Below are 13638 nucleotides of genomic sequence, written 5' to 3'. Positions count from 1 at the left end.
TGTGTTGCGTGCGTGCGTGCGTGCGTGGGTGCGTGCGTGCGTGTGTGCGTGCGTGTGTGCGTGTGTGCGTGCGTGCGTGCGTGCGTGCGTGTGTGTGTGTGTGTGTGTGTCGAAACAGAGCATGACTCATAGCTGCGCCAGTGGCTGTATGAATGAAGCTTTCTCTTGCCCGCGTCGTGTATTGCTATCACCACCACCCCAACCGAGGAAACGTGACGTACATACCTCACTGCCCATGAGAGAATCATTTAGCCACGACTCAGAGATCATGTCATGATCATGATCAGATCATCAGATCATGATCTGTGGCAGAGATCACATTACGCGCAGGCACAACGTTACTTTACACGGAGCTAATTCGCGGAGGTACAGCACTCAGCTAACTCGTCGGAAACAACGACCATGCAGACAGTAATCAGGAGCGGGCTCCATTGGATTCCCACTGAACCACCACCACCACCACGTGGGGTGCTGCCACCGGCACCCCACGGTAACGAATAACGCCTCGCTATGTCGACCAACAACGCCTTCCACTTACTCGCACCACGCCAACAGTCACTATAAATCACGTGACGGGCAACCCTTTACAAGCCGGCGCTGCAGAGTTCCTTGCCTCCAGCAACGCTCACCGGCGCAGATGTGAACACATGCTGAGCGCGCGACTTACCAGGATGCCACCGAGCTCGAAAAGCTCCATCGCTTATTGCACTAGTTGAGCTCAAACAATAACAAGCGCCAGGCAAGGCTGCCTGCACATCACACTGTCAAGAAGAGATGGTGATATCACCATGGTGAACAGGGCTTGACAGGCCGCCTAATCCAGCGGCGCCGGCAGGGCTGGACTCTGGGCAGGGCTTGCTGATGTGTACGGGACGAAAGGGGGGAGGGAAGCCGATTGCACACTGGAGGGATGGGGGGGGGGGGCGAGCCACTGTCATAGTCAGAAATAATTCAATCAGCAGAATCTTCCTCTCGTCAGAGGGGGGGAGCCCCAGCACTCATCAAAGATCAGAAGGGGTCACTGTTCGAGAATAACTCCGATCTTCCGTGTTATTTGAGAAACATGCGATAGCCGGCGCAGTTATTGACTCCTATCTAACTTCAAATACCGAAAATCTCGAGTGTATTTGGCCGCTGCGACCTTCTGGAGGTCAAATAAGGTCGCTGACCTGAGATGAATACTTGCGATGTTTTGTGTAGAAGGGCTATCTCGGTTAGAGGTAGCTGCACGATGAGGGTTGAGGGCACTTCGCATACCACTCTGGAGTTTGGCATTGTTTGACCTTATTCGATTCAAGAAAAATCTAGGAACCTCAAAATCTTACACAAGCGAGCTTATATACAGGCCTACCTGTCCCTTGAATTTTTTGTTTCTAGCTCTCGTAGGTTTTGAGATCTCAGTGGGATTAAATGAACCCAACCCGAGCGTGCCGCATTCACCTGACCACTCAGGCGCGCGCTAAACTCCAAAGGAGCGGTAGCACCTGAACCTCCTATGGTGACGCACTGGCCATAGTCCTGCAAGCTAACCCTCTGACGGTACGTATTTAGCACACTGAGGACGAGATAGCGCACTCTAGCACACAATAGCGCACTCTCAGATCCACCAAGCAGTATCACAACCAGCCATCCAAACACACCATGCCTCCAACACCCCATCGCACTACAGCCTCGCCCCCTCTTCTTCAACAAGCGTTTCCACGTTTCCACGGCATTCATCACCTTATTTACTCCAACCGCCACTTCCTCTTCCACTCCTCCCCTCGCCTCAGCGCTCGTTTCCGCGCCTCCGCCGCCCGCCACCACCGCCCTACCGGAAGAACATGAAGTTTTTCCGCTTGTTCAGCTGCTCGCCGCGCGCACGGTGGCCCTCTTCCGCGGCGGCTCCACCCCCCGATCTCCGGGCTCTGGTCGCCCGTCCGCCGCAGGTCCGACCTTGACCGGGTCAGGTCACAGCGTGACCTGCCGCCCCAGGCACGCTGACCCTCCGGCGAGATGTTGCACACGTCGGCCACCAGGTTGCGCTGCCCGGAGTAGCTGAGCAGACGCGTGGTGGAGAGCGAGAGGTAGGAGGAGGCGGTGTAGACGCCCTCCTCCGGCCGGCCGGTGACCTCCAGCAGGTCGTGGAACTCGGTCAGCTTGTCCACGATCAGCGTGAGGATGGCCGTGCCGTGGTTCAGCTCGATGAGTCGCAGGATGAGCAGGCCGTCGTAGCCGAGGTAGGTCAGCAGGTTACGGCAGGTGCGATCCAGCCGCTCCCCGTCCATGCGACCCGTGCGCCACAGGTAGTACCTGCCGACGTGGCGCGGGTCAGAGGTCACGCATCGGAGGTCACTTATCATGTCATGTCACGTCAGAGGTCGGGTGACATTTCCCAAGGCGTCGAGAGCTCTGGTCTTCACAGATCATGTATCTTCTTCAGTCTTCTGGTCTTCTGGTCTTCAGTTATCATTTCCGAAGGGCAGGTTTCAGGGTTGTCAAGAGCGGACTGCCATGTTTTGCTTTAAATTCTTCCCTGAGGTGCTTTTCAACGTGCACATCTCTGTGGTGTAAAACAATTACACCACATCGAGAACCCTAACCTCCAATGTCGACAAATATCCGTGTCATCACAGCTGGACTGTCACGATTTCTTTCAGTTGTTCCCGAGGATAGTACTGAACGTATGCACAACTCGGTCGTGTAAACCATTTTTTTTATCGCATTCAAAACCGCGGCCTCATTGATTCTTCAAAACTTAGCATCACTTAAGGAGGTCCGCCACGAGTTCCTTTTCAGTTTATCCTGAAAGTATTCTTAAATGAGCCCATGCTCGTAGTGCGAGTTTTTTTCACTGCGTTGATTTTTTTTCGCCCACAATGTCGTCCATGTTTCAGGTCTTCACAACGGACTATTACAATTTTCCTCAGCTTTCGCTTTCACAGTGTTCCAAACGAGGCCATTCCCATGGTGCAAACCGTTTTCCACTGCACTGAAAAGCCCGGCATCCAGTGTTCGACCAAACTGAAGGCCAAGAAAACGAACTATTGTGGTTCCCCCTATACTCTGCACAAAGTGCTTCTCAACAAGTTCATATCCATGGTGGAGGTTCTTACCTACCGCATGGCAACCTTTGACCTCCAGAGGGTGTATAAGTTCAAGGTGGTAAATACTGGACTGGCATGATCTCCTTTAAACTTTTCCTTAAGGTCCTTATCAGTACGTTTACTTCTGTGGTGCAAGTAATTTTCCAATGCATTTAAAACTCCGGTCCCCAGGCATTGTCCATTTTAGTTTATTACAACCGGGGTGCTATTATTACGATTTTCTTCATATTTTGCCTCAAGGTAGTACAAAACACTTACATGCCCATGCCACAAGCCATTTGATTTTACTAGATTGAAATATCTGGCCTCCTGTGGTCTTCATGTTGCCCCATCACCACCGCGGACTCAAACGATTTCCTTGAAAGTTCATCACAAGCTTGTTTCCTAACAGCCTCACGTTCATAGCGCAAACTATGTCCTACTGGATCAAAAACTCTGGCCTCCAGAGATCATGAAAGATCAAGGTCATCAAAACTGAACTCGGATAAATTTTGCCATCACGCACACTTCCCATCCAGGAGATTCTTATGAAGCAAACCAGTAAAGCTTTTTTGGCTGCATTCAAAGCTCTGGCCTCTGAGGCCGTTTATATTTATTGATGATGACCTTAAACATTGCGTCCTGAAGCCCAGATTACCATCATCACCTTGAACGTAAACGACCTTTAGTGACTAGAGTTTTAGATACAGAATAAAATGGCTTGCCCAAAGAAATTGGTTCGTTGACAAGTGCCGTAAAGCAGTATCTAACGAAAATCCTGATAAACCGGTGTTGATGACACTGATATTTGATCTCTGATATCTCTGCAGTTGAAATCCCTGCAGGCCAGATTTTTGAAAGCAGTAAAAAATGATTTGCATCATTGGAATACGCCCGTTTTGCACCATCTAAGGGTGGACTTTGAAGAAAACTGTGATGGTCCTTTGAAATGACCTCGAGGTTAGACGACTTCTTGGTGCAGTATTTTTTAAAATGTAGTGGGAAATGGTTTACTACATGAGAGTGGGTGTTAAACGGCCGCTGCAGTCGACGCGCCCGCAAAACCCGAATTAAAGGCGTAAGGCTAAAATGGCACGGAAGGTACGAAGAAATGCCAAAAAGTCTCACAATGCGGAACGATAACAGAATCGTCAGACAAGGAGCATGATATGCGAGTACACTACTTCAGGTGCAGCACGGACATCATCCCCCGAAAAAGGAATAACAATGATTCAAACACCTACAATGCGGCTGTTTTTCCACGTCAGGTTTCTCTCCATCTGCCACTTCCAAAGAGCGTGTGGAAGGCAGAGCTGCTAACGTCCTCGGCTACAAAGCCCACCAATCACTTGATGCCAACACAAGGGCTGTTCTTCATACGAAAGCGGACGAATGCGTGTAGTGGCTTACGTGGCCGCTGCTTCAAGTGGCTCTGAAGAGTGGCGCCCCTACGATCGGGAGTGACCGAATCTGTTACCGTCGCTCTCACCATCAGCGCCGACGTCTTTGGTTCTAGTGGCTGGCGCTTTTCGTCACCACTAGAGCAACAAACACCCTCTTTAAAAATCATACCTATGCCCGTAAAGGGTATTTGCTCTGTTCGACGTGTTGACAGGTTCCACTTGTCCAGCTGTGTCTCGGCCAAAAAGCCGTGGTGACCAGAGGCGCACTCAGCACATAAATTACGGAGGCCACGCGGAGACGGGACGCCACCGGGCACTTAAATTGCCGTAAAGTGCCATTAAGCTGTCAGATGCTACAGAAGCTTTTTAAAAGGCCATGACTTACTCTTGGATGCCCCCTTTTAATCGCTTTCTCGCGCCCCTGGTCGCTGCCGACGGCTTGCCGCGAGCCGTGATTAACAAGCTCTCACGGAGGCACCGGCGCACACGGGCAAGGACTTAGGGCCGGCTTTGCCAAGGCCTGGCAGCAGCGGCTTCCCGACACACTCGACTGGAAAGGGCTCACCGGGCTCACCAGGCGCTCAACAGCGGCGGTCCGCGGCGGCGCCACCTGCGCTCGGGCTGATCAGGACCCCAGCCTCACGGTCGTGTGGCCGGCCTGAACGCCTGACGAAATCCCGATACGACATTGCGTCTGGAGCCCGTTCTCGAGTCTCAGCAATGGTGGTGGTTGGACTTTGTACGATTTATAATGGTGTACGCTGTTGTTGTACGATGTACAGCAATGGTCTTCCTTGTGGTAATACCGTGTACGGTTATGGTGTATGCTGTGCTTGTGCCTTGCACGGTAATGGTGTACGTTGTGGCTGTACCGTGTACGGTTATGGTGTATGCTGTGGTCGTGCCTTGCACGGTAATGGTATACGTTGTGGTTGTACCGTGTACGGTAGTGGTGTATGTTGTGGTTGCACCGTGAACGGTAGTGGTGTACGTTGTGGTTGTACCGTGTACGGTCATGGTGTACGTTGTGGTTGTACCTTGTACAGTATGGTGTTCGCTGTGGTTGTACCGTGTACGGTCATGGTGTAAGTTATGGTTGCACCGTGAACGGTAATGGTGTACGTTGTGGTTGTACCGTGTACGGGAATGGTGTACGTTATGGTTATACCTTGTACGGTAATGGTGTTCGCTGTGGTTGTACCGTGTACGGTAATGGTGTTCTTTGCGGTCGTACCGTGTACGGTAATGGTCATAGTTGTGCGATGCCAGTCTCAGCCTTCTGTTCACGTCTTTCATGGGATCTCGCACAGATCCTGGACGTTGAACAACTTGGCATATGTCCACCCACTGCCGGACCGTACCAAGTCTAGGAGCACTGTAATATCGAGGCTGTTTATGGACCCTGCTGGGATTCTAAATATTCACTCGTCCGAGGTTAGTCATAGAAAAGGGCAACTGATTACTTCTCACCACCCAATTACGTATGCTGTTCACTGCATTTGCGAGGGAAATTATTACATGCATAGACAGTAGTAATAGCCTTATTCCCCGGAGAAAACCAGAAGAATGAAGATTTAGATGGGTTAACCCATTTATATCTCCATTATCCTGGTTTTTCTCCGAGGAAACAGGCTATTACTACTGTCTTGTGTACTTCTCACCACCAGACTACTTCTGTAAATTCTCAGGTCCCCAAAACCACGCTGATTCGGACATCGGTCGGATGAAACTTCGGAAAAGTGGGCCGGTCCCTCCCCCATGTCCAAGCAAACAGCTTCCCAGCGTTCATCTTGTGGTTCAGGAAGGGAACCGTTACACATTAAAGATATATGAGTGCAAGTACTAATACCTATGAGTAAAATGAGCTTATCGGTAACTATATGTATGCTTTTAAGTGGTAAAGACTGCTCTGGACAACACATTTCTCTTTTTAGTAAATATGCTCATTAATGCGGCCTTGTTTGAATGCGTTCATCGCAACCTTGCACAGCATTGAGTGAGCGTGGCTTCTTTTACCGTGCTCATCCTGGTCCGATTGTCGCGAAGTCAGAACACCAAACAACATCTGTGCTCAAGGCCCCTACAATGAAATGTGTGCCTGAAACTGACGAGCATCAAAGCCAGAAGCCACCCAGCCAACGTATTGCACCGTATCGTGGGCCACTGCCTGGCGTCACTGCGAAATAAACAACAAAGGTAAAAGAAAATGCGACAACCAGCGAAGGAATAGGATGGCTCTTTTCGTTGCTGTCGCGTAGCCGTGCACTGCGGCGCTTCGCCGCCACAGCGGGTTAACACACTGGCGCCGCCCGCCGCACAGCCGGGTTAACACACTGGCGGCGCTCGCCGCACAGCAGGGTTAACACACTGGCGACGCTCGCCGCACAGCGGGGTTAACCCAATGGCGCCGGCTCGCCGCACACAGCAGGGTTAACACACTGGCGGTGCTAGCCCGCACAAGCGGTGGGTTAACCCTACTGGGGGGCGGCGCTCGCCGCACAGCGGGGTTTTTTGGGGGGTTACACACTGACGGCGCTTGCGCCGCACAGCCGGGGTTAACCAACACTGGCGGCAGCGCTTCGCCGCCCAGCGGGGTTAACACACTGGCGGCGCTCGCCGCACAGCGGGGTTAACACACTGGTGGCGCTCGCCGCACAGCGGGGTTAACTACTTGACGGCTGTAGCCAGCAGTCAGTGTGCTCCAATTTGCTGCAAGTGACAGCTGAAACGTTTTGTGCCAGATCTGCGAATGTCCTACCCGACCAATAGATTGTTCACCCCGGTTTCACGCACAAGGGTGGATCTAGGGCGTCGCCTGGGTGGAGGCTACGCCGCTTAGGAGGAGCAAATTTAGTAAGAAGGGTTTTTTTATTTTCAAACGGTTACGAGAGCCTGCCTGTTTTTGCCTCAAATTGTACTTTAAGGCAAACCTACCTTACAACGTTGCTTACGTTTTTTTTCAAAATCCGGAAACGCGCATTTTTTCACAACTTTTGCCGTATTGGGGAGGGGCATCCCCTGACCCACAACCTCTGGCTCTGACATCCCCTGACCCATAACCTCTGGCTCTGACATCCCCTGACCCATAACCTCTGGCTCTAACCATGACCCTCGCGACGGGTGCTGACCTGACGAAACTACGCCGGGAGGTCATGGAGGAGCGGAACAGCCAGATGAGCGTGCTGTACACGGTCAGCGGCAGACAGGGCGGCCACGTAGAACCAGAGCACGCCGAAGATCTTCTCGTTGAACAGGTTGATGGGCAGCACACACTGGCACGTGTAGTGCTCCAGGGCGCCCCTGGTTGGCAGCCGACACCTGATGGGGAGGGGGGGGGGGGGGGTGGAGGGGGCGGGGAGGCCGGCACGGGTCAGTCCAAAACACGAAGCGATACCCTAAGGACTGACCGTATCACAGCCGAAGCAAAAGCTGTTGTTTTGGTCTGGTGTGGGGCTTGTACATCGTTTCCGTAATTAGAAATTGACAGAGTTGGTCAACCGATTTCACGTTTCGCAGTCTTCAGCGAATCATCTGAAATTCGTGCTTACGATTCTGTGGAGACCCTTTAGGCATATCGCGGATTGTTAGCAAATAATACATGAGTGTCACTTGCATGGTATCGCAGAAAGACAAGCTATGTGACCTAAATACAAAATAATAATTTACTCGTCCACGTGTGGTGCATGTTGGCCGCTATGCGTGCCGACCACACACATACATATCTTTTTGTGCGACCAGTCTTGTTTCTAATCCACAACAAGAATCTCCACAGTCGTCTATACAAACCAGTCAACACACACCACACCCTGCCATGTTGTGTCCCCCAACTGTCCACTCCCTGCCACTGTTCCTCCCCGGTCTGGTCACCTCCTGCCGCACACCGCTGTCTGGCACGTGAGACCCTCATAACTCCAGACCCCTCACTTCTGCCTGCCACCGTCCCTTCCCCGGTCTGGTCACCTCCGGTTGCACACCGCTGTTCTGGCACGTGAGACCCTCATGACTCAAGACCCCTCACTGCCCGCCACCGTCTCCTTCCCCGGTCTGGCCACCTCCTGCTGCGCACCACTGTCCGGCACGTGAGCCCCTCACCTGGCAGAGTGTGTGCAGCGGAAGACAGGGTGGACGTGTACCATTTCCTGTTAGACAGGTACGTCCGCAGCACTTGGAACCATGCGCGATGTAAGACGGAGCCTGCGACGCACAAGACGGGACTCGTCACAATCATCAGGGGGAGGCTCATGGCCGTGCGGGACGGACAGGATAACAAAAGCAGTGAGAAAATGTCTTGCAACCCGTTTAGGGACGTTCCTGCAGACCATATGCATCCCATTGTCAACTTGCAGCCCGTGATGTGTGATTTATGTGGCAAAAGCAAACTACGGAAATAATTTGCCATGCTGTAAGATTGTGTCTTAGTGTGATAAAAATCGGGCTGAGTTTGCAGATACTCTACTTCAAGCCCTAGTTTGTTTCCTTCAAACGAGCAGTGAGAAGATGATGTGTCAAAGGTGTTATGGCGGCTGGTGGATCGCGAATAAGCGTAATGGGCATCCGATTTCGGGCAGCTGCACAAGGTGCAAGGACTGAAAGACAAGATTTACTCGATGAAGTCTCATGTCCTTGCCGAGGGGTGCACGACCTCGTCGTAGTTTAATCGATCCAATTTGTCTACACAGGGCTACTTTTCCAGCAGATAGTCACGTGAAGGTTTGTGTTCCTCTCTGCCAATCCTCCCCAGTCGTTTCCCGTCGTCCCGTCCTCACCTCACGCCCTGCGACCAACACTACGACCAACATCACGACCAACGTCCATCACCTACTCACCGAGGGAAAGTGGAGAGCATGAAGAAATGCAGGGAAGATGTTGGCCACGTAGAGCAACTTCGTCATGAAGTAGAGGGATAACAGGTAGCCGTTCTGCTGCTCAAACGGCAGGAGCGTGAGCCGGTGCACACCGTGGCCACGCCAAGCAGCGTGTTCAGCTGCTCGCAGAACTCCACGATCAGCGACTCCCGGTCTGGGTGGCCTGCCAGGTTAGGTCAGGCCACCAGGTCAGGCCAAATCATCAGGTAAGGTCAGGTCACAAAGCTAGGTCACAAGGTCAGATAAAATCACCAGGCCAGGTCACTAGGTCATGCCAACGGACCATGTTAGGTCACCGGGTCAGGTCAGGTCACCAGATCAGCTGCCAGGTGTTGAGGCTTAGTCCGATCACCGAGTTACGGTCAAGATGCAGATGTGGGAGGTCACCAAGCGGCAGTTACGCCACTGCGTCAAGTTCAGGTCTCAAGGTCAAGGACAGGCCGCTAGGTCAGGGTCAGGTTCCCAAGTCAGGGCCATGTCACCGGATCACAGTTTAGTCCGAGTTCGGTTCGGGAAGCCTGGTCAGGATCAGTTCATTGGGTCAGATGTAGGTCACTGAGTCAGGTGTAGGCCACTACATCATCGCCATGCCACTGGGTCAGGGTCGGGCTGCCACTTCATGCACAGATGCAACTGCAACTGAAAACCATCCTTTCTGATGGGTCCGATCACTTTTGGGGTTCATCGTTTTATGTATTCTATGAATGTGTTAAGTCCAACAAACATTTCTATGCATATGTACTGTGTGTGTGTGTGTGTGGTGTGTGTGTGTGTGTGTGTGGGTGTGTGTGTGTGTGTTGTGTGTGTGTGTGTGTGTGTGTGTGTGTGTGTGTGTGTGTATGTGTGTGTGTGTGTGTGTTGTGTGGTGTGTGTGTGGTGTGTGTGTTGTGTGTGTGTGTGGGTGGTGTGTTGTGTGTGGGTGTGTGTGTGTGTGTGTGGTGTGTGTGTGTGTGTTGTGTTGTGTGTGTGTGTGGTGTGTGTGTGTGTGTGTGCGCCAGCGTTTACGCCGTTCGTAAGCACGGGTATGTAAGATCATTGGGACAGAATATTTTCCCCCATGCATATGTTGATGGCGGAGAGAGACTACACAAATCAAGTTTGTTTGCTCTGTTTTCAGGACTCCTGTTTGATATATCGGTGGTTAGCTAGCATAAAAAGCGCAGTTGATATGCAGGTGTTGTCATGCTAACGGATTCTTAACGTTTGTTTGCTGGTGGCCGGACTGCCCGTTCGCGTGAGAAGCGCACGAAACGACACGAAAACGAAACACGAAAACGAAACGAAAACACGAAAAAACCGTCTCCGGTTCACTGAATGGACTCAGAATGTTCGCTCATCTTTGGTCGCTGGATGATCTCAAAATGGCGATTTTGAGTTAGACCATGTGGTAGCTGTTTTGCACGCTCAGATTTCCTGTTATGTTTTGCTGTTGTGTTGTTCAGACAAACCGCCTGTTAAATGTGTGATAAGACTCCTAGGTCCGCTATGGTGTAACGGCGCATACATCAGCCCTTGACGTAATCCACCGACTTGTTTGGCTTCCTGCGGCTCTCGTTGTTGCTTGTGTGCTACTGAAAAGGTATGGGGAAAGTCCCTGACCATCCTTGGTGATGTAATTATTTGCCTCTTCGCGGCTCGCGGGGAGGCAGAGTACTGACCGTCGCGGGGAAAGGGAGGGAAGGAAGGTAGGGGGTTGGAGGTTGGAGGAGGATGCTTGGGAGGAGAGAAAGTTGGGAAGGGGCTGGTCGCAGTGTGATAGCCAGCGTGCATTAAGACTAGATCGCACACCCTTGGGTCATTCGCCGTCGTCAACCATCTGTGCGATTGTATTGCCATCGTGTTTGTCAAAGCTTACTGTCATTAAGAGTGGGTTACGTAACAGCGCGATCTGTGGGAGTAACATCTGTGATACAGGGTATTTCATAGGTCGTTATTTAGATCAAATATGTTGTTAATGTGGTGTTAGTTTGATGCTAATAGTGTTGTAGAACGGATGTGCCATGTTGTCTTGACTATGTTGTCGTGACTGTGCCAAAGCTCATTGTCGATGTTTGCCCGCGTGCTCGAAACTGAAATGTGTAAACAAGTATGGGAACAGAGGAATGGGGATACGGAGCACCATACTTAGCTATCCCAAGAATCTGACCCTCCGTGGAGCTGATATTAGTTCCTTGTCCTGTCCTACAGGGTTCTAGTGACCTCAAGTGTATGAGAAGAGAGTCAAATAACAATTTAACACGCATTTCGTTGTGAAAAAATGGATGCAGTCCGCTTTAAATGAGTAACGACCTAAGAACCGACGATAGCATCCAATAGAACCGGTGAACACCTGAGGACCTACAGGAAGATTACCGTGGACAGTTTCAGATTTATAATATTACTCATCCGCGGTCAAAGATTTACACAACATCTTGCAACAATTTCCAGGATCATCGAAAGTATTAACTGGCGGGCGAATCTCCATCAGAGCATGGATCTAAATTGTGGCCTGCCAACAGCTAACGGACGAACAAGTTAGAGCTGGCTATTCAGCCGCCCCACCCACCCCGGTCCAACACTTCAGATTCGGAACAGAAAATTGAAGTCCTTACAATACCAACGGGCGGTTGTCGTCCTGCACAGTGCAAACAAGGAATGACTACAGAGATCGTTAAGCGTAGGCACATTGAGCGATTTTCGTACACTGACCGGTGAATCCTGCCATTTTGAGATTAAGTAATTGGGAAAAGAGATGGCAAGGCGTGTTAGGGTTGTCTGCTGAATACCAACAATCTCACCAGCGTGACTAGCTATTGTGAATCGAGGTAAAACCACCAGAAGATAACATCTTTAGGGAGCTTGGTTTTAAAAAAGTCTGCATCTAAAGGCGAGAGGAACAATTTTCTCATGAATTCTCATTGAGATTTACGAAAACCTAAGTGCATGAGTCGAATATTAAAATGTTGGTGATGGTGGCGGCCGACAGCAGCGAAGGCACCTCAATTTTAAGACTGAATGCCTAATGTCTTCTTACAATGAAATATATCGTCAACTTCCTGAAAGAGTGAAATGTGTTGTGAGTCGCATGCAAATGTAATGCAATGTTTGTGAGTAAGCCAGAAAGTCAAGGAACCCTCGGTGTTAGCTGGAAAGTGAATGGACCCCACGGTGTGAGCCGGAAAGTCGAGGGACCCTCGGTGTAAGCTGGAAAGTGAATGGACCCCACGGTGTGAGCCGGAAAGTCGAGGGACCCTCGGTGTAAGCTGGAAAGTGAATGGACCCCACGGCGTGAACCGGAAAGTCAAGGGACCCTCGGTGTAAGCTGGAAAGTGAATGGACCCCACGGTGTGAGCCGGAAAGTCAAGGGATCCCACCGCGTACGCAGGAAAGCCAGGAGTCTGACTAGATTTGGCATGATCGCAGATTTCTGCCGTTCCTCACATTTTTCCTTAACTACATCGCTGCAGCGTAGTGTATCATTCGTGGTGCAGCGGAGTACCCGCTAACCACGCATGGCGCTGTGGAAAACCCGCTCTCACCACACAACACCACACAGCTTCACACAAAATGATGTGCGCTTGGGTCTGAAATACCGCAGGTGGTGAAAGGAAGCCGAGGTCGGACGAGCTGGGTCGAATCAGGGCTAAACAGAGAAGCGGTTACACATACCACGTCGGGCATGTCAGTCACCAGGGCGGTGAAATCGGTGGTCAGCCGCAGCCGGGTAAGCTGGGTCGAATCAGGGCTAAACAGAGGAGCGGCTACACATACCACGGGGTATGCGAGTCACCAGGGCGGTGGAATCAGTGGTCAGCCGAGGCCTTACCCGGCTGCGGCTGGGTCGAATCAGAGCTTAACAGAGCAGTGGTGACACATATCACGTGGGGTATGTGAGTCCCAGGGCGGTGGAATCAGTGCTCAGCCGCAGCCGGGTGAGTCATCAGGGCGGTGGAATCAGTGGTCAGCCGCAGCCGGGTAAGCCGAGTCGAATCAGAGCTTAACAGAGCAGTGGTGACACATATCACGTGGGGTATGTGAGCCACCAGGGGACTGGAATTCGTGGTCACCTCTAGACTTGCGTTGCCTTGGGGCTGTTGAGCGTTCATTTTTCCGGGCGGATGCTCTCGATCGTTCACATTCGCCGCCAACAAATGCAGGCTACAAATCATTTCTGAGCGATATAGCGCAGACCATGAAGAGCAGTTCGAGGCGGTGGCGTTTTGCTCGGAGGGAAGTGAACGTTGACTGGTTCGCTGGCTGATGTGCGCGGCGATTTCGATCACGCACGACAGCAGCGCGCTTCCATTTCCGGGGCATGAGCGCACC

At 51.6% G+C, this 13638-nt stretch overlaps 1 pseudogene; it reads right to left on the bottom strand.

The window, feature by feature from the left end:
* Nucleotides 1-296: 296 nt before the first annotated feature.
* LOC119093407 (MOB kinase activator 1B-like) overlaps nt 297-13638 on the bottom strand; it is a 19590-nt pseudogene continuing 6248 nt past the window's right edge.

This window comes from Pollicipes pollicipes, unplaced genomic scaffold (genome assembly GCF_011947565.3).
Source record: "Pollicipes pollicipes isolate AB1234 unplaced genomic scaffold, Ppol_2.1 Scaffold_1600;HRSCAF=1878_pilon_pilon_pilon, whole genome shotgun sequence".
Classification (NCBI taxonomy): Eukaryota; Metazoa; Arthropoda; class Thecostraca; order Pollicipedomorpha; family Pollicipedidae; genus Pollicipes; species Pollicipes pollicipes.
Note: the sequence above shows the minus strand (reverse complement) of the source record. Positions and strands in the feature narration are given on the sequence as shown.